Genomic DNA, 21,503 nt, shown 5'->3' on the forward strand with positions numbered 1-21,503 from the left:
CTTTTAAATTTCCTAGTTTTATTGGGTAAAATTGTGGTATTTTAGCTAAACTAATATTTGTGTACACACACACACACACACACACACATACATACGTGCCTTCACACATAAGACTGAAATCTTGTTAAGAAATCTTTCCTTACAAAATTATGTCTTGACTTACCAAGATAAACTGCTTAATATAAGCTCAGGTTGGAACGCACTTTAAGAAAACATAAGCAGAAATATGAATAGTTATATAAACAAATCTTCTAATCATTTCACTTTCATTATTTGCATATGAAGATCCTATTCTCATTTAGCAAAGCTTTTTTCAAGCAAAACAAATCTAAACTTTTTTTTTAAGATTTGTTTATTTTAGTGGGGAGGGGCAGAGGGAGAAAGAGAGAAAGAATCTTGAGCAGACTCCCTGCTGAGTGACATAGCCTGAGGCAGGGCTCCATCTCAAGACTCTGAAATCATGACCTGAGATCATGACCTGAGCCAAAATCAAGAGTTGGATGCTTAACCGACTGAGCCACCCAGGCGCCCCAATAAATCTAAAATTTTAAAGGTATGATATGTATATCAAAACAAAGTAGGGTTTTTCTTATAGAACATGAGAGGGAAGAAGGAGATTGCTGTGTGATCAAGAGACTATATGAGATTAAGGGCCAGTAAATCTGTGTGCGTGTTCCCGCTTCACCCCTACATAGGAAGTCACTTATGTCTTCTGAGCAAAAACATAATTCTTAAGCAGAAAATGGAGAATTTTGGACAAGATCATATCACAGATCTATTCCAAGCCTGAACATTACCTTACTCTTAGCAATAAGAAATATTGATTTCTTTGTTGTCTTGTTTAGTTTTTTTCTTCCTCTTGCATCATAAATGTGTTTATTTAATTTTGCTTTCATGCATTCCTGACAAACTTATATTGTTTGTGAACATATATTTTAATTTACATCAGTGGCAGTATAACAGTTATCTCTCCTTTATTTTTCCACTCAGTACTCTGTCAGATTCAGCCACGTATGTATCTGATGTTCTGCTCCGAACTACTGTATACATAGTATTTCATAATCTGAATTTGGTACATTATATGTACTCATTTTCCCAATTAGGAACACTCAAAGTTCCCCCAAACCCTTCACCCTCACAACCATTTCTGCAACCCTGAGCACTTTATAAACATGTGTGAAAATGTCTCATAGATAAATACCTAAGAGTGGAATATCTGGGTTAGACATAGAGTATATCAATAATTTGGCATATTAATCCTATGATTTTCTCCAAAATTACTGAAGCCAGAATATACTGTCATTGGCTGTATATGAGTTTCTATTATCCCACATCTCCACCAACACTGGTATTAGCCAACTTTCTAATTTTGGACAATCAAACAGTATAAAGTGAAAGCCTTTATTTAAATTTCCATTCCTCTCATTACCAAGAGGTTTGAACACCATTTCATATTGAGCACCATTTTATCGTATTACCTTTCATAATTATGGCTGACCTACTTGGAGTTCACCATACATATGGTGATATATTAATAAAAAAATCTCTCCAAAAATTTTAATTTGAAATAGTTTACCATGATTAGTTTAAATACATGAGTAAACTATTTCAAAAATACTACTTCAGAGGATATTCTTTTTCTTGTCCTTTATAGTAGTTTTATGGTGAAAAATATTTCTGCTACAAACCCATCTTTCTCTAGGGATGCCAGGTACTTGCTCTCGTAAGAGTCATGCAGTAGAGGAGAAAGCCCTAATCTATGCTGGGAACAGTGAGTTTAAACAGCCCAGAGGTGAAGAAACATGGGCAGAGAGCCTTTGTATCCTTTAGATGCAAGGATCTTTGCTGCCATTATCCACCAGACAACTCTATTGCTCAGGGACCTACTTCAAACCCTCAGGAGAAACAACAGCACATTCTAATAGAGAAGAAAATACTTACATATGGCTTATCATATTGCCTGTTCTCACCAACTCTCCCCAGTAGAGTCTGATTTTCTGTTATGATCATGGTAACACTGGCCTGGTAGCATGTGGACACTGGCCTGGAAGCCTGAGACTAATCACTGATTTCTATGCATAAGAGACAGGTGAAAATTGCCCCAGGACAACGCAGGAGAGTTCTGCAGGAACAGAACATAGAAAGCTTTCTTTCTACTCCCTCTGCTTATTATCTTCGTGCTGCCCTCAATTCCTCTGGCCAAAGTTTGTAGCCATCCATCATCTCTGAAAACATCATGAACGACACCTGACATTTACATTGTATTCTGAATTCTACAGACCACACTATTTCTTATCTATTAACTCATTTTATATTTACATCAATCTGTGTAGTAGTTACACAGATAGTATCACTCCTTGCTTTACAAATGATAGTATTATTCCTAGCTTTACAAACCTAGCTTTCAAGCACAGAAGCTTGAAAATGTACACAAGGTCATACATATATATACATAAAAATTAGGCCTTTTGACTCTGCTGTTGTTTTAGCTATTATTGTTAATGATCTTACTGATTATTTTTCTAGATATTGTTTTACAATTGAAATGTTATAGTAGTACATATAAGAATGTACTCAACATGTTAACTTATAAATTATTTTGAATATACTTATTCTAATAGATATGAGGGGAAAAAGATATCCCTGAAGAATTGCCAGATATGCACAAGTGGGTGAGAGAGTAGAGGATGAATAAGAGAGTGGTAGAGACTGATGTTTCACACAACATTCATCATATTCACATAATCGTTTACTAACCCACCTTTCATACCCAGCAATTACAGCCTGACCATAAATTTGAAATCAAAGGAGATCTTTTGTAGTGGGTAAGAATGTATTCCCATACATATATGTATGTATTCCAATATATAACTACATATTTTTTCTAATGTGATAAAATTGTGATAGCTATTCTACTATGAAAACCATAGCTCCAAGATTCTCCTAAGGTAGTACATAGTCCTTTCAGGCTGTGTGTATGTATTTCCATATATTCCTTGTTTCACTGTATGTCAGTGCATGCTGTGTTGTTAGAATTATGTCTTTAAAATTTTTGTTTCATATTTTTAATGTGCAAATTCAGCAGCAGAACTATTTTTTAATTATAAAGGAAGAACAATCTGTGTATATTCTGTGTAAGTTTTCATAAATTTCTATATATTATTCTCTCTCCCAATCCCTTTCCTTCCTTCCTCCTTTTCCTTTCTTTTTTTGCTTTCCTTCTCTACCTGGCTACATATCTATGGATCTACCTACCTATCTACTGCTTATATACTTCATATGTAAATAAATGATTTTTAGCATCTATGATTAAAAGCTTCTGCTTGTATTTAGTCCAAACCAAATGTGTTTGAGTGTGAGAAAAAAATATCACTGTTCTTTTTGGCATTGTTTTGATTATAAAAATTAATTCTTAAGACAAAGCTAGCTTTCCATGCTTAATTCTTAAAACAAATTTATTACAGTACCAGAATTTAAGAAGGGAAGGCATGTCTGCTTAAGACAATTCATAACTTGTCATAACTTTGACAAAGATAATCCTTTCAGGCTGAAAATTCCTCTTCTTGGTCTCAATCAAGAGTATTACTAAAAGTGAAGACATTTGGAGCTCAGCTGTCTTTATGTTACCAGTGCACAAACATGGAAAACACAATATTTAGGAAGTTTTCATTGTTCTCAGCTTTCTCAACTATGTTTTAATACATATTTGAACACTGGTTGGCGGAAATGCTGTGGTAAGTCTTTAGTAATACTCTGTGTGGCTTTTCAGATACTAACAATATTGCACTGACTTGAGAAAAATTTGCTAATAGAGCTGGTTGTCTAACAAGTTCTGCAGATTTGACTCTGAAACACAATTATACCCTGATGTGCTTATAAATATCCGATGTTGGGAGTGTCTTCTGAAACATATTTAAGCATATTTTCCTAAACTTTTATCTATATAATGATTACAACAATAAAAATATGGCCCCACACATTTTAATTAGACCTTCTAAAGAGAGTTTACTGATTTTCTTCCATATATTTGCTCAGCTAATGTAGAACATTATAAATTAAAATTAAAACTCTATTTCATGGGTTCTGTCTTGATTTGATTCTCAATTTCAGCTAGCATGATACTCACTTGGATTGGTTTAAATATACATGTGATCACTTTAGAACTAATTCTACCAGAGTAAATTGGTCAAGAGTTTGACTGTCGTTAGCTGTTGCTTGAGTGATCACCTAATTGACATCAAAAATCCTGCATGGAAGGAGTCCACTTGGAAAGTTAAAGGAAGCCATGAGACCCTGCTGATGATTATCACTTTTCTGCCTATCCTCAGTTTCTCTTCAGTGCAATTTAAACCTAGACAAGTCAGGTATATAAAAATACCTTCCAACACTAATGTGTTATGAATCTGTGAATGTGTTCACGGTTTTCGTATCTTACATATCTAGTAGTTTCCCAGAAGTAATATTCATGAGAAAGAGGCTCTAAAAAGTAGCACTGTCAAAACATTTAATGTAAACTAGTATTTTTTTTCCAGCCAGTTAGGAAAACTTAACTCTTTAAACTAAGATGTCCTGAATTGGGAGAAATACTAACTCAAGTAAATGACAATAGTTTAGACTATCACAGAAAAATGTTGAAATGATTTTGCATTTTATTTTACAGAGATGGATATAATTATTTATGTTTCATTAGAATGACGTTGTTGGAAATTGAAATCTTCTATGAATATAGGAATAATTCATTTAATTAAAAATTAACTTGAATGGTTGAGTAAATTATTACTCATCTGAAATGTGTCTTTATTTTTCAGTGTTTTTTGATATCTTTAAAATAGGATTTTTTTCTTTCAGAGACTTTGATTTAAAAAAGTAAAATATTTTGGGAGCATCACAATATTAAAACATATATAGAAGTTCTACTGTTAGTTAAATCTGTGTTAAACTCAGATTTAAAATTATCGGGAGTTTTATTTCAGGAGTAAAACTATCCTAAGGACTCTAAAAAGACCAAGTATACACCATTTGGATTATGGCTTCTATAAAGTCTAATTATTTTTCCTATTTAGAAGGAATATATATCAAATTTATGTAGTCTTCCATCATCCTCAGTGATAGCATATTACTCTATCAGGTAATTCACAGTTTATCACTGTCATGACAATTCAAAGATCTTTGAATGTGTTCACAGTTTATCACTGTCATGACAATTCAAAGATCTTTATGAAACCATGTATAGTGAAGAAATATCAAGCAGTCTTGAATTTTAAATCCTAATTTTTTATTTTTATATGTGTAAGTTCATATATTTGTGGGAATGAATGTGTTTCACTACTGTGTCAAGAAATATACTCCTGACTATTTTAAGGTCATAAGAAATTTATTTGTAAGTATAGACTATGATTTGGAGTCATAATGTAGCAAATATATTTTTATAATTATTTCTAAGACTTCTGATATGTTCTTTTTTAGTTAATATCTGTAGAAAGAAAATAGAGTTTAAGGATTTGGCAAATACAATGAAACATGTTTGTGTATTTGGTATTTTCCATCATTATCCTCATTTTGAAATCTTTGACAAATCCTGTTCAAAGCATTAGTGTGTGTGTGTGTGTGTGTGTGTGTGTGTGTGTGTGTGTGTGTGTAGATGTGTAAATATATCTAGAGCTAATAAAAAAAGTCATGGGTATGACAAAAATCATTCAAAAAAATGTGCACTCTTGGAATTTAAGACTGAAACAAAAGAACAGCTTCTTTTAATAGTGATGGGAAACTTGAGAATATTTGGTAACAGCAACCTTTGGAAAAGCTCATAGGAACACCTTACTCAATCAGATTTGGATCCAAAGGTCTCTGTAGTTCAGGTTTGGGTTGGAAGAGATTCCCCACAGATGAAGAAACTTAAAAGTAATCCTTCACTGATTTTCACTCACTAGGCAACCACTTCCTAAATCTGAATGCAATACCCTTTGCTATACCTCATTCTTTCCATGTCACTTTTGTGCATGTTATGTATCAATCCTGTTACAATAATACTACCTTTACACATTTTAAGGAGCCAAAGAATAAGCAAGCATTGATAGTTTTCTCAATATATGAGTGCCAAGAATCACCACTCCTGAGCAGGTAAGACATGGAAAATCAGAATAAAACTTTAATGATACATTTAATTTGATTCTACACATATTAAACATCCAAAGTCTGGCCATAGTGACAGGAATACAAAGTGGAAATCAGAGTTCTTTTTTCCTAAAATCTTACAATACAGAGTGTGTACAACTACATAATTTTCTAATGTGATAAAATTGTGGTATATATTCTATCATGAAAGCCATAGATCCAAGATTTTTCTAAGATAGAATATACACCATATTTTCTGTATTAGCTACCCCATCATTAGTTTTTGTACCTTCTATACCTCATATCCTATTTTTATTTTAAAAGAGTATGATTACAAATCTCTGCTGGAAACATAAAAATGTGCTATGGGCAATTTGAGAAAGAACATACTAGATCCTGCTGGGGGGCAATTGAGACCTATGAAAGCTCCTTGGAGGAAGTGAAGTTCACTGTTCAAAAGTCAGCCTAATGAAATAGAGATTGTTTTTCAGGTTTATGTTAGAGAATTTAAACCTCCAGCTACATTCTCGTGGTGATAATTGATGATAATTTTTTTAATAGAAGCAGCAAGTCAGCTGATGCCCCTCAAGTTTTGTTGAACTCATAAAGTGTTTTAAGATATTTAGATTCTTCTAATATAAAAAAAAACAATATTTCACTTAAAAAGCTGCATTTCTAGCTTCCTTAAAATGAAAGCATGTGGCAAAAGCAAACCCTCGTTTCTACTTAGCGACAGTTGGCTGAAGCACATCCATTCTCATATGCCCACCTGGTCCACACCACTAATTTCACGAGGGCAAAATAGTCATAGGAGATTTTACCCCTGCTTGAGAAATACAGGAAGAAGCATTTACCTCCTTCATTCAATAATATATATGTTTTAATTCTATATTATATCTTATAATTCTGTACTATGCATCTTATAATTCTATATTGTATATTAAAATTATATAATTGATATAACAAATGTATTATAGTTATAATTAATTTAGTTAATTTAACATTATCTTATGAAAAGAGTAAAATGCTTCCCAGAATAAATAAAAGAAGTTGAAAACAGTCTTAACCAAATTGGTAAAGGATAGAGCTACTCACTTATTTGCAATTTCTAAATCTTTAAATTATGATTCTCATAATAACTTGACCCTAAATAGTTTAAAGGAGGTAGATAGAGTCTCTTTATAAACCCTAGAGAATCTGGTGAAAGAGTATGAAGGTAGATGGGAAATAAATGTATACATAATATCTATTATAATAAAATAAGTTCGTATATTCATTAGAGAGTTTAATGATTGACCTAAATTTATATTCCCATGGTGGAAGCAAGAAGCAAACCCAATTTTCAGCTAGTATATCATTTGCTAAATGAAAGTTTCAAAATAATCCAAATGAGGCAGAAGATTTCCAAAACACTCAGAATTCGTTTTATCTTAATCCTCATGATGTGGAGGCCATTATGTCTAATCTATGTATCACCTATTTTTTTTTTTTTTTTTTTTGCTTCTTTTAACGATGGATACTTAGTTTTTCTTCTAAATTCCATTCCCTCAACCATCAAAAGGGTTTTTGTTGTTGCTTTTTGTGTTTCAGTGCATCTTCCTGACAAAACTACCTTCTAGGAATTATACAGTGGACTTTTGTCCCTTCTTTTTTTCTGTGCTAGCTAGCCAAGGTTTAATTCCCATAACTAAGTGAACAGTTCATGCCAGCACCCAAGAACCTGCCTAAACATTTTGTCTGTATTACAGTATACTTTCCCCAAGAACATGATTCTATTTTTTAAAAAGTACCTTTTTCAGTGTATGATAGTGTTCTTATAATTTCCAAAAATGTATCTAATTTCCGAGGTAAAGGGTGTAAATTATAAACTGATATGTGAATTACCAAGATGTTACTCATTAGTTCAAGAGAACTCAAAGCCCTAAGCACATATTTCTGATGTTTTTTTATTAAAGGAAAAGTGAATTAATGTAGATATAGACTCATACAATAATTATTTGCTTTAAAGTTATTTTTCTCTTTTTTTGTCTTTAGTAAGTTCATATTAAAGTTTAAATGCTTCGGCAAATGAAATATCCTGAAGAGGATCTGGAGTTGCATTTCCTCAAATATGGTTCTTGCAAAATATTTCTGAAAAATGTTAATCTGTGTTCAGCAAATATAGTTTTTATACAAAAAGGAAACAGCTCTGCCAACTACTACTTATCCTAAGTACAAACTGATAAATCAGAGGTGGCCATTTTCTCAATTCTTTAATGCAAATGAAAAGAAATGAAACTTTTATTGCAGGTAGACTTGTTAATTTGATTCTTTCCTGTCCCTCCTAAAGTCTATCTGAACACATTGCTGAGTGAACTTAATTTTCATATTTCCAATATAAATCATACCTATTTTTAGCCTAAAGATTGAGGGGATTCAATAAGGAGAGAATATTTGATGAAAATAAAACACCAGACTGCCTCCACAATACTTTCTGTTACAGTCCGAATCTAGAAAAGTACCCCATAATTGAGTTTTCTTATATAGTGGAATTATCTCCTCGCTTTCTGAAGTTACAGCATTCTATCCCACGTGTTTTAAGCCACAAAAGAGTACTTTTGGTATTGAAACATGATGTACAATGTATATGGTTTCTTAAAAAGGTGGCATATTAAATATATTTTCAGAAAGAAAGAAAGGATAAAATCTGGGTTTTCTTATTAGGATTCAGGAGAAACATATCTAATGTATATGTTCTACCTTTATTACATTTTGCAGTTTTTATTCTGTCCGTTGTTCCGTGATCCCAGCTAGGTATCTAAACATCAGGAAGGCAGACTGTTTGCACAGCTGCTCTTACACTTACACCTATGCACTGGAGACCACACAGGGGGAACACAATTGCTCAACCATTAAAGCAATACCAGGAGATGTTTTACTCAAATATATTGAATCGCCCTGCTTACTGATAATTTCTGTGTACATATACTCATCAGTATGGGAACATATCAGTAAGATTTATTTTGAAGAATTGTATTTTGGAATAACATGAAAGGGAGGAACAGTACATAGCAACATTATAAAATAGCTAACGTTTTATGTTCTAGAAAGAAAAAGGTGATTGATCGTGTCCATTGTGCCCAAGAACATGCCCATGACATCTCAAACACACACTTAAGATAAGAAAGAAAGAAGTGCAAGGAGAAGCCACAGTGTCATCGTAGAAGATTTTATTCTTCTGCTTGCCAAAGTAATTTCTCAGTACATTCAAGGGAATCACACCATTTCCTTTTTTATTATTCGGTTCAGATTATCACATCCATTATACACACACACACACACACACCCCCCTCAAAACTGAAATGTGTCATCTGTCAGTACAGCAAAGTGAAATAGAAGGAAAAACAAAACTCAAAAAACAAACAAAAATATTGAGTCTAATATACATTGAGCATCACTAAAGTCAATATCCACCCATATGATCAATTGCATCTTCTACTCATACTAGCCTTAGAACAAACATGCTCTAACTTCACGAAAAGGATGAAAGCCTCTCAGGCATTTAAATGTATAAAATGGTAGGCTCTACCATTTCTTTAAAGCTTTTAACTTAAGAATATGAAGATGGGGATTTCAGATTTCAAATGTTGTGTGACTTCTTGAAGGCTCTCTTTAAAAATGGCTTTTAAGAAACAAGAAATCAATTGACTCGTAGCTATGAAATACAAAACACAAACATTAACACTTTGATTTCTGTTTCTCTATTTCACTGAGCATTCAGGCTGGTTTACAGGCTTATTTAATTCCACACGGAAGTGAGGCCAAACCACTGAAGAGAAAACTATCAGCTCAGTTTTTAATGCCAGATTGCTTCCCATAATCCCCAAGGAGGCTTTGTACCAAAAATGTGCAGCCAGACTCAGTTGCTTTTTTTATTAAGTGGCACATCGAACTCCTAGATCCTAGTCAATTACAACAATTTAAAGTTTCTTTGAAAATCAGCTTCCCAGTATGGATCTCTCTGTTCCCACCTAAAGTTGTTTCTGCCTATACAGTTTTAAGAAGCCTGATAAACATGCTTATTTTTAATAAAAGTAACTGATATTTGTTACATTTTTACCCTTCTTTTAAGTCTTTTAAATGTACTACTGCATTTAATGTGAAAAACTGCACTATGAAATATATAAAATTAAAGATAATTTAAAGTTGAGAAAGCTGATTCAAAGACAGCTCAGGTTTTTTCTGAAAGTCATATTGCCAGTAAAGTGGGAGAGTATGATTTTGAATTCAAACAGACTGGCCTATGAGCCTATCCCCACAAATACAATGCTAATCTGCCTCTCTGATTAGTGTCCACTCTTTTAAAACCCTAACAAAAGATAATGCTAACTGTGGTCTACAAAGAAAGACTGTTTGATCTATCTATATTTATCCTGAACATCAAAAGGATTCTGAATGTGTGCAGAGTTCTATAAAAAAATGAAATGTTCTGGCTTATGTCTGAAAATAAATATAAAAGATTTGGATAACCAAAGGCTAGGAGCAATATGCTAAGTCTCTATCTGAATCTAGAGGACTTGTGCAAAAACACTATTTATAAGCAAAACAAAAAGAAAAAAGGAAAAATAATAGGTAAAATACAAACATTTTCTTAAAGCAGATTTATATAACACTACTGACATTTTTCAGTCAAAACCATGTAATGGTAATATTTAGAATGATACATATAGTGAGTGTGATGTTTTATAGTTTTTTAACTTCATTCACAAATACACTGTCAGTTGAGCCTCACGGTTCCATACGGTGGGAAGATGAAGATAAGCTTTCCTACAGAGGTAAGAAAATAAATATGAAGATTGTCTATAGCTACTTGGTAACATATTTTCAATCTTTCATCGTGAGTTATTTTTACCTAAAAATACTTTTTAAAAATATAATCCTATGTACTTTAAGAAAACATAAACGAGGAATAATAAGTAGCAAGGCTGCAGCCACAAACTTGATCCATTTCAATTTGAATCCTCACAAATTTATTTTGGATTCTTCCACGTCAGGAATACACAATATTTTCCCAAAGTCAACTTTCATCAATATTTAATTGTAACTTGATCTCTAGCACCTCCTTTAACTTTTTCATCTTTGTCTAATGTAGTTAGATTCATTCCAATAAAAATCAACTTTATACAAAGACTTCTATCCTTAGACTTGAAAACATCAGAATATTCATTGGTCTGAAAGAAAATACCTGCAAGTTTGAAGTTTTCACATTTCACTTGGACGTTTAACATCATACAGGCATAGCTTTATTCCAGAGACATGACAATACTTTTTATTTTAAATATTTTTTGTGCCATTTTTTCAATTCTTAAGGAGCCTTTTTTTCCAAGCCCATCTTTTTTTTTTTCCTTTCTGGCTAATTTCAAAGGAGGGTTGTATTTTTACTAAGCCAAAGCAGATTGTAATTGCAAAAGTGTTTCTTTATTTTAGATATATTAAGATTTTCTTGTGGGTGTCATGCAAGTGAAAGTGTGCAGAATTAACACCTTTTCTTATAGTTGAGATTTTTTTGAGATAAAATCTACCTACAGTGAAAAACAGAAATATTAAATGTGCATTTAAATGAATTTTAAGAAATATATATACCAAAATAACCAAACTACTGTTTGAGATACAGAATAATTCCATCACACCAGAAAATTTGTTTTCCCCATTGTTAACCTCCATCACCATTGGCAAACACAATTCTGATTTCTATCACCATGTATTTCTAACATCATACAGTATTTTTGAACTTAATATAATTGATTTTTTTCAAATTAGTATTGTGTATGGTATAAAGTAGGAGAAGAGTATTTTTTCCCACTCATTTTTCCAGTTTTGTAGGAATCGTATGTTAAAAAAGACTTTCTTTTTATAGTTTGGATATTAACTTGGATGTATCATTTGCAAATATCTTCTCCCATTTAGTAGGTTGGCTTTTTGTTTTGCTGTGCAAAAGCTTTTAATTTTGATGTAGTCCCACTCACTTATTTTTGCTTCTGTTTCCCTTGATTTAGGAGACAGATCTAGAAAAATGCTGCTCCAGCCAATGTCTGAGAAATCACTGCCTGTGTTCTCTTCTAGGACTTCTCTGATTTCAGATCTCAGGTTTAGGTCTTTAATCCATTTTGAGCTTATTTTTGTGTACAGTGTTAAAAAGTGGTCTGGTTTCATTCTTTCACATGTAGCTCTCCAATTTTCCCAGTACCATTTGTTGAAGAGACTGTCTTTTCCCCCATTGTATATTCCTGCCTCCTTCATCATAGTTTAATTGAGCATATCATCGTGCATTTGTTTCTGGGTTCTCTATTCTGTTCCATTGATCTATGTGTCTATTTTTGTGCCAGTACCATACTGTTTTGATTTCTATAGCTTTGTAGTGTACCTTAAAATATGGAATCATGACACTTCCAGCTTCTGTTCTTCTTTGTTAAGATTGTTTGGCTATTTGGGGTCTTTTGTGGTTCCATACAAATTTTAGTATTATTTATTTTAGTTTTGTGAAAATTGCTGTTGGTATTTTGATAGGGATTGTATTAAACCTTTAGATTGCTTTGGGTAATATGGATATTTTAAATTAAAATAGAAATACCATATGACCCAATAATCCCACTATTGGGTATTTACCCAAAGAAAATGAAAAGCTACATGTACCTCTACGTTCATTGCAGCATTATTGACAATAGCTAAGATTTAAAAGCAACCATCAATGGATGAATGGATAAGGAAGATTGGCATATATATACAATGGAATATTGCAGTCATAAAAAAAGATGAGCCTTTGCCATTTGTGACAACATGGATGGACCTGGAGGGTATTATGCTAAGTGAAATAAGTCAGACTAAGAAAAACAAATACCATATGATTTCACTCAAACATGGAATCTAAGAAAACAAATAAACAAAAAAATAAAAACAAAAATATCCCCCCAAACAAATGAATAAACAAAAAAGCAGAATCAGACCTATAAATACAGAGAACTGATGGTTGCCAGAGGGGAGGAGGTATGGGAATGGGCAAAATGTGTAAAGGAGAGTGGGAGATACAGGCTTCCGGGACAGAATGAATAAGTCACAGGAATAAAAGGAATATAGTCAGTGATATTGTAATAGCAATGTATTGTGACAGATGGCAGATGCACTGTGGTAAACATACCATAAGGCATAAACTTGTCAAATCACTATGTTGTACACCTGAGACTGATGTAACATTGTATGTCAACTATATTCAAATTGAAAAAAATAAGACAGTCTTTCTCCATAGAATTGACTTTGTGCCTAGGCTAAAAATTGACCATATAAGGACACATTTATGAACCCTCTATTTGTTTTATTGATCTATTTGTCTACTCTTATGCTGAAAGCACACTCTTCTCATTGCTATAACTTTGTAGTAACTCTTGAAATCATGTAGTGCTATTCTTTCAACATTGTTCTTATATTTTATGATTATTTGATTATTGTAGATACTGTGAATTGACACGTTATTTTAGAATAAGCTTGAAATTTTCTACTGAAAAGCCAATGCCCCACGTGAGGAACTTAAACTGTCCCAGACAACACATACTGAGCCTATAGGTCTTCTGTTACTTGCATCTGAATGAATGTTGATAAATTCACTTTGTTAATGTAACTAATTGTTTTAGTGGAAAAGTTACTCACAATGAACAGGCCACATTACACCTTTGCACCCATAAATCTGGCAGTTAGTCACAGCAGAGGGCTCAGTGTAAATGCACCAAGGTGAATACTACTCGCAAAAAACTTTCTGCGGCAAGATAACCATTCTTTTGTCCTGACTCTCTGCTTTGCCTATGCTGTTTAACTTTTACTTTAAGAAGTAAAACACATCTTTCTTCTTGGATACTTCAGTAGGAAATTATTTGTAACTACTTTTTATCTTTTCTGAATACTTATAGAAAGAGCAAGGCATTTTCTTCTTTCTCCCTCACACCTACACAAGTACCTTTTCTTGACTTTCATCTGAACTGGCAAAATAACAAGAATTTTATAAATATTCTCAAAATACAGGGTCTCATTAATTTTTTTTTTTTTTGGTATTTCATTCTGGCCACAAGCTGTCATTATTGCACCTGTTAGAATATCTTGCACACATATTAGTATATTTGACATTTTGAAGAGAGCTGCTGTCAATAAAAATTATAGATATTTATTTTAAGTAGAATGGCTGGAAATCATCCAACAGGTCCTGGAGGAAGCTAGATTAGAATGAAGGCAAAAGTGTTCAAAAAATACTACTTTTCCATATGGTGCCAGGAGCCTAATAAATACCTTAGTACATACATTTTTAGCTTTATTACTTAATGAATTAAAGTTAATCTATACAAAATATTTATTATGGCATTTGTTAATTTCAAAACAATACACTTAAATATTTTTAATTAATTTCTCTCTGTCATAGATAATATTTATGATATGAGATTGGCCTAATTCATTGAATACTGTCAACCGTATATTATTACTTTTAGTTTTCTGTTTTATTTTGTTTGAAATGTAATACATGCTCCTATTTTAAAAATAAATTATGAAAAGGATGCAAGCTCTCTCAACCAAAAGCTAATCTTCTCATTTCCATAATTGCTTGAATGGTAATCACATACACACATACACACATAAACACATATACATAAACACACATTCTTTACCCACAAATTAGATCACAATGTTACACTATTATTACACTTATGTTTTTCATTTAATATTTATTTAACCATATTTTAAACCCTTTTCCACATAAATGTAAATAAATCTATTTCACTTTTTAAAATTATGGTAAAACACACAAATAAAATATACCATCTTAACCATTTTAATGTACAATTTATTATTAAGTATATTCACATTGTTGGGCAACCAATCTCCAGAATTTTTTCATCTGGCTAAACTGAAACTCTAAATCCATTAAACAACAACTCCTCATTCCCCGCTCTCCTCATCCCCTTCCTTGCAACCATCAATCTACTTTCTGTTTCTATGACTTTGACTACATTAGATATCTCATGTAAGTGGACTTATACAGTATTTTTCCTTTTGTGACTGGCTTATTTCACTTAGCATAATGTTCTTGAAGTTCATCCATGTAATATCACGTGTCAGAATTCCCTTCATTTTTAAGGCTGAATAATATCCCATTGTACGATTATACTACGTTTGTTTATTCATTTATCCTTCAGTGGTCACTAGGGTTGCTCTGACATTTTGGCTATTGTGAATAATGCTGCTATGAACATGGGTGTGCAAATATCTCTTTGAGACCCTGCTTTCAGTTCATCCAGATATATACCCAGGAGTGGAATTATTGGATCATATGGTAATTGTATTTTTAATTTTTTAAGGACCTGCCATAGTGCTCTTCATAGTAAATCCATTATATTACAGCCCATCAACACTAAAGAAGGGTTCCAATTTTCCCACATCCTCACCAACCCCTGTTATTTTCTGTTTTTTAGATAGTAGCCATCCTGATGGGTGTAAGCTCCTACTTCAAATTATAAATGTTTCAATAGTATTTCTTACATGATTATTTTATGGCTCATTTAGTAGTTTTACTTTTGATGAACATTAAGATTACTGCCATGTTTAATTAAAACTGAAATAAGACCCCTGTATATATACCTTGTATATTTATACAATTTTATCTTAATTGAAAAAAATTTCTGTAAGTAGAATATCATTTTTTTTAAGATTTTATTTATTTATTTGACAGAGAGAGAGACACAGCGAGAGAGGGAACACAAGCAGGGGGAGTGGGAGAGGGAGAAGCAGGCTTCCCGTGGAACAGGGAACCTGATGCGGGGCTCAATCCCAGGTCCCTGGGATCACGACCTGAGCCGAAGGCAGACACTTAATGACTGAGCCACCCAGGTGCCCCAATACTTTGCTATTCTTTAATGAGATTGTTTTATCTGAGTTTAATACAGTAATTTAGCTAGAGATTAACATTCTATGAGGTGCATGCCAGTCTAGTTATTCATTTTTAGTAATCCATATTTCTCAGTTTACTAGGAGTATGACCATCCTAATTTTCAAGTTGAAGTTTAAAATAACTATACACAAAAATATTTGCCATAGTTAAACATATATAGAACTGTTTGCATAGAAATGTCACTGGCTCCCTGCTCAGCAGGGAGTCTGCCTCTCCCTCTCCCCCTCCCCCCCCACTTGTTTTCTCTCTCTTTCTCAAATAAATAAATAAAATCTTTTTTTAAAAAAGAAATGTCACTAATAAATAATTAGTAGTTTCTTTAATTTCTAAATTGCTCTTTTTAGAAAATCAGTTAAAATGTTGATGTTTCCAAAAACCTTTGTACCTTCAGTGAAATATTATTTAAGAATAAGTCTTTCTAAGTTAATTATTTTATTGTATGGAAATTCGTAAATCACCCTAGGAAAATGAGGATTAGAGTTTAGGAATTTTCTCTCACCTTGTACACTTCCAAATTGACTTTACATCATAAATCCAGCTAAGAGTTTATTCAAAAAGTGAAATGATTTTAGAAAAAAAATGTTCTGTCAGCATAGGACACATTTGCAGAGAAAGCCTTGAAATAGACCGGGTCAACTAAAAGAACTAAAATGAAAGAAAGCAATGTTACTTGGGGAGTGGAGATATAAGGGTGGCCACCATCCATCTAGCACCACTTCTGAGAAGTAGCTATCATAACAATACAATATGTGCCAAATTGGAAAAGTATATCTGGGGTTAACAGACAGTTTCACTCTTGGAAATCTTCATATATTATGTTGAATTTAAGCAGAGTCGTTTTTGTAGATTTTTCTAAGAATTCTTATAAGACAGGTGTATAGTCAGAGACATGGCAGGTGTTTGGAGAAATGAGGATTAACTTTCTAACGGCCTATGTTATCAGTGTGTTACAGGCATCATGTTAAGTGTGAAGCATAGGTCATAGGATTTTTTTTTTTTAAAGATTTTATTTATTTATTCATGAGAGACAGACAGAGAGAGATGCAGAGGGAGAAGCAGGCTCCCAAGGAGCAGAGAGCCCGATGCGGGACTCGATCCCAGGACCCTGGGATCATGACCTGAGCCGAAGGCAGACGCTTAACCATCTGAGCCACCCAGGCGCCCAGGTCATAGGATTTTAAGGGTCATCTTCCTGATCTGTACTCAGCTTCTAGAAAAATAATGTCCAGGATGAAGATTTGGGGACAAGAAGCAAATTCATATCTTAGAAACATCTTTCATTTTGATGATGAAATTAACCTACTCAGAAATAATTTTATGCCTTTCACCAAACCAAACAGACTTAGCCATAAACAACATTAAGTTTTATCAACGTGTGTTCTGTCACAGTACCTGGCTTGTTCCTAAGTAGCAAAATAAGCCAGATCCTTAAAATGGGAGTCTCTAGAAAGCCCAAAAACTTCAACTGAGTTCATTGCTAGTGAAGATTTTCAATTTTGGAGGCAACACATATGGAAGAAACTCTCAAAATGCTTCCACATCTAGTTCCAAGCCCCAACTTTAAATCCCTCAGGCAGCTGTTTGGAAAATTAGAGAACACAACAATTTCAAACTCAAGTTAAAGAATACTATTCAATCAAAACTTATATCAACTGGCTTAATAATTAGGGAGTTTCAAGCTCCATTATTTTGTATTTGATAACAGGTTTGAACAGAACTATTCCAATGCAAAGACAAGTGACGAGAAGAAAAACTAATACAAATCAAGACAAAAATTCTTCAGCAAGAAATTAGAAGGAAACAGGATAAAGGATATATTTTAGAACACTTTTCTCGTGAAAAATAATATGTTTTCCAGAGAATAAATTAAAATTTGTTTGACAAATTGTTTTTAAGTGTCAAATAGGCAATCAGACACCAAAAATAAGATTAAATGAAGCTGTCAAAGCAATGTAAATGAATTAAAAGGAAAAATTCAATTATATAGTCAAACTCTAATAAGAACATCTAATCAGTGATAGAAATCAGGCTTACAAAAAAACAAATTGCTAGAGAAACAGAGAAAGAATAAAAATGAAAAGTCAGATTACAGTAAGTGTACAGTTTTGTGTGTCAACTTGGTTAGGCTGTAATACTCTGTTCTTTGATTAAACACAAATCTAGCTGTTGCTATGAAATTAGTCTGTAAATGTGGTTAACATCTGCAATTACCTGACTTTAAGTAAAGGAGATTATCCTCCCCTGTGATATGATGGGTCTCCTTCAATCAGTTGCAGGTCTTAGGGGCAAACTGAAGTTTCCCTACAAGGGGCAGAAAATCTGTCTCAGGGCTGTAACATCATTCCTACCAGAGAGTTTTCAACATGCCAGTCTGCCCTACAGGTTTGTGACTTGCCAGGGCCCACAATCCCGAAAGCCAATTCCTTGAAATAAATCTCTCTCCTTGATCCCTAAGTAGATAGATATATAGATACATACATAGATACATAGATGATTGATAGAAAGGCAGACAGATATCTTACAGGTTTTATTATTTTTTTTTTGAGAACCCTGACTGATACCATAGGTATAAAAGATAGGCAATAAGCAAAGACCCAGAATATTGATTGGCATATCTCAAAAAATATATTCAGAGATTCAATACATACACTTTTTTTCTAAAATGAAGGAATATATATATTTTCCGACTAATGTATCTTACACTGGGTCAGGAAAAATTAATGAAAGGAAATCAATTAAGAAACATATCCTCATGCAGTTATGTATCAATAGGTTTAAAGAAAGAGTGTTATAAGTATGCTGGAAGATTAACCGGATCATCTACAGAGAACAAAAAATAAGGATGACCTCAGCCCTTTTAACAATATTGAGATGTCAGAGAAAGTGAGTCAATGTACATGGAGTTTAGATTAAAGGAAATGATGTAAAACAAGAATTCAGAGACCAAGGTTTTTATTCCACTGACAAGAATAGAAATATATTGTCATGTAAGAAAGAAATGAAGTATATTATTCATATACTTTCCCTAAACTATGAAATCAGAGAAAAATCAGAAAGGACTTTAATGCCTGAGCCAATCTTTGTCTTTCTATGTGTAAAACATCTAAAAACAATTTGTTTCTGCTAGAAATTAGCTCTGGGAAGCCCTAGATTATAGATGAGTCCCAGAAAATACATAGATAAGATTGATAGATTTTATCATTTAAGATAAATGTTAACTTAAAATGTTAAAAGATCCAAGAAAGTTTATAATAATGAATTGGTAAAAAAAAAAAAAAAAATAGTAATCGTGTGGAAAAAGTGGAAAATATTTTAATTAGAAAATAGGCAAATACTTTATAGAAAAGAAATACAAATGAACTCCACAAAAAATAACCTCTTTAAAAGAAAGAAAATCCAAGGAAATGGCTATATGTATTTCTTTTGCTTATAAAATTAAAAACTATGTAATGTTTGCCAACTTCAGGGTTAGCCAGGCTATGAGATAATAGGAGATGTCTTCAAATTTTTAACAGGAGTATAAGCACAACCTCTTTGAAATCTCCTTTTGCAATATATGTTATCTAGGTTTAAAATGTGAACACTTTTTGCTCAACATTTCCTATATTAGAAATGTACATTATGAAAACACATTACAAATTAAAAAAAAAAAAAAGAAAGAAAGAAACGTACACCATTGGGGCGCCCGGATGGCTCAGTAGGTTAAGCGTCTGCCTTCGGCTCAGGTCATGTTCCCAGGGTCCTGGGATCACCCCAAATTGGGCTCTCTGCTCAGTGGGGTGCTTGCTTCTCCCCCTCCTTTTCCCTCTACACCTCCCCCCTGCTTGTGCTCTCTCTCTCTCTCTCTGTCAAATAAATAAATCTTAAAAAAAAATGTATGCCATCATAGGTAATTGCATAAATTTGCAAGGATGGCTGTGCATAGCTGTTCTTTACAATGCTAATTAAAATAGTGAAAAGTTGTAAATATCAGTTAGTAATGGGTTAAATAAATCATAATACAGCCATGAACTAGAACATAATGTAGGCATTATAATTATGATGGATATCTATTTATGGACATAAGCACAAATATAAAGTTTAAAGAAACAGATTTGCAAAGCAGCATCTCTGGAAAAATAATATTGCCTAAAAATATGAATAAAATACAGAGATATCTACAATATGGTTACCCAAACTTCTTCTGTATAATTTTTATATTGCTTGCATTTTCTATAATGCACATGATCAAAAACATTGCATTTAAAGAAACTCTGTAACCATGTTGGAGATGGGACTTAATGATTTAGACAAGAAAATTACATAGAAATTTTATTTCATAATATAAAATATGTGTTTTTTAAATCTAATCTTGTGAGATTATATTAAATATTAAATATTAAGAAGGAGCTGCAAAGAACTATAACCTACTATCACGTTTCAGATGTTTAATCTTACTGTGATTACAATAATGTTAATAAAGAATTCTTAATTTTGATGGAAAATTCTGCCAAAATGCTTTCCTCAAAGCCTGAAATGATGAAGGGCAATGATGTAGAACCAATAGAAAACATTTGAACAGTGACAAAACAATGACTCGCATTTCAAAAATTAATGAGATAATATTTTAGAAAACAAAAAAATACATATATAACCTGAGAGACCATTGTTTTGGCTTTGTAATTAATTTTACAGAAAGCCCATCACTGCCTATCATTTCCTCCAACTTTTTGGAAAAAAAAAAAAAAAAAGACGCAAATTACCTGAAGACCTCTTTGGGACATTAAGATCTAGTATATCTGCTGAGGTTAGTATTCTTATCTCTTATAGTCTATCAATTTATACCCACCAAAGCACAATATTAAAAGAGAGTCAAACTGGAGTATAATTAAAAAGCCAAAATCTATTTCAATTTTATCACACGCCCACTGGGAGAATAAAAATGATGATTCCAAGTCACAAAAGCCAGAAAGTTTCCAGGATTATTCAAGAGTGAGAAACCAAACAGACAAGAATTTTCTAGTTACTGAAAAAGTCAATTTCCTGTGAGGTAGGATGATTCATCTGACCTCATCACACCGTAGGTGAAATATTATTCAAAATTATTCTTTTGTTACACTCTAACATCTCTATAAAATGTACTGAGTAACAGAAAGAATTCATAGAGTTACCTGGCCTAGAGCTTTAAAAATCACATTTTTTTTCACTCATATTTTCAGTAATTTCTTAGTTGACTGAATACCTCTCAGAGGACAACCTTTTATAATGTCTTGTAAGTTGGTGAGGAAGAAGCGTCTGGCTGTTAACCACATAAACCACCAACACTAAGTTGTCAGGATCAAGAAAATGTGGCCCACCCATAATATCTTCATAATGACTCATAGCATTCAAGCCGAACCAGACCCTGAGATTCCATCTGGACAAGCCATATGAACGTAAGTGTGTA

General features: G+C 32.8%; 1 long non-coding RNA gene across 1 annotated transcript in view; it reads right to left on the minus strand.

Moving 5' to 3' along the window:
• LOC118522415 (uncharacterized) overlaps positions 1-21,503 on the minus strand; it is an 829,883-nt gene that overhangs the window by 373,548 nt on the left and 434,832 nt on the right. The gene's annotated exons all lie outside the window — the stretch shown is intronic.

The sequence above is a fragment of the Halichoerus grypus genome, chromosome 3 (assembly GCF_964656455.1).
Source record: "Halichoerus grypus chromosome 3, mHalGry1.hap1.1, whole genome shotgun sequence".
Lineage (NCBI taxonomy): Eukaryota > Metazoa > Chordata > Mammalia > Carnivora > Phocidae > Halichoerus > Halichoerus grypus.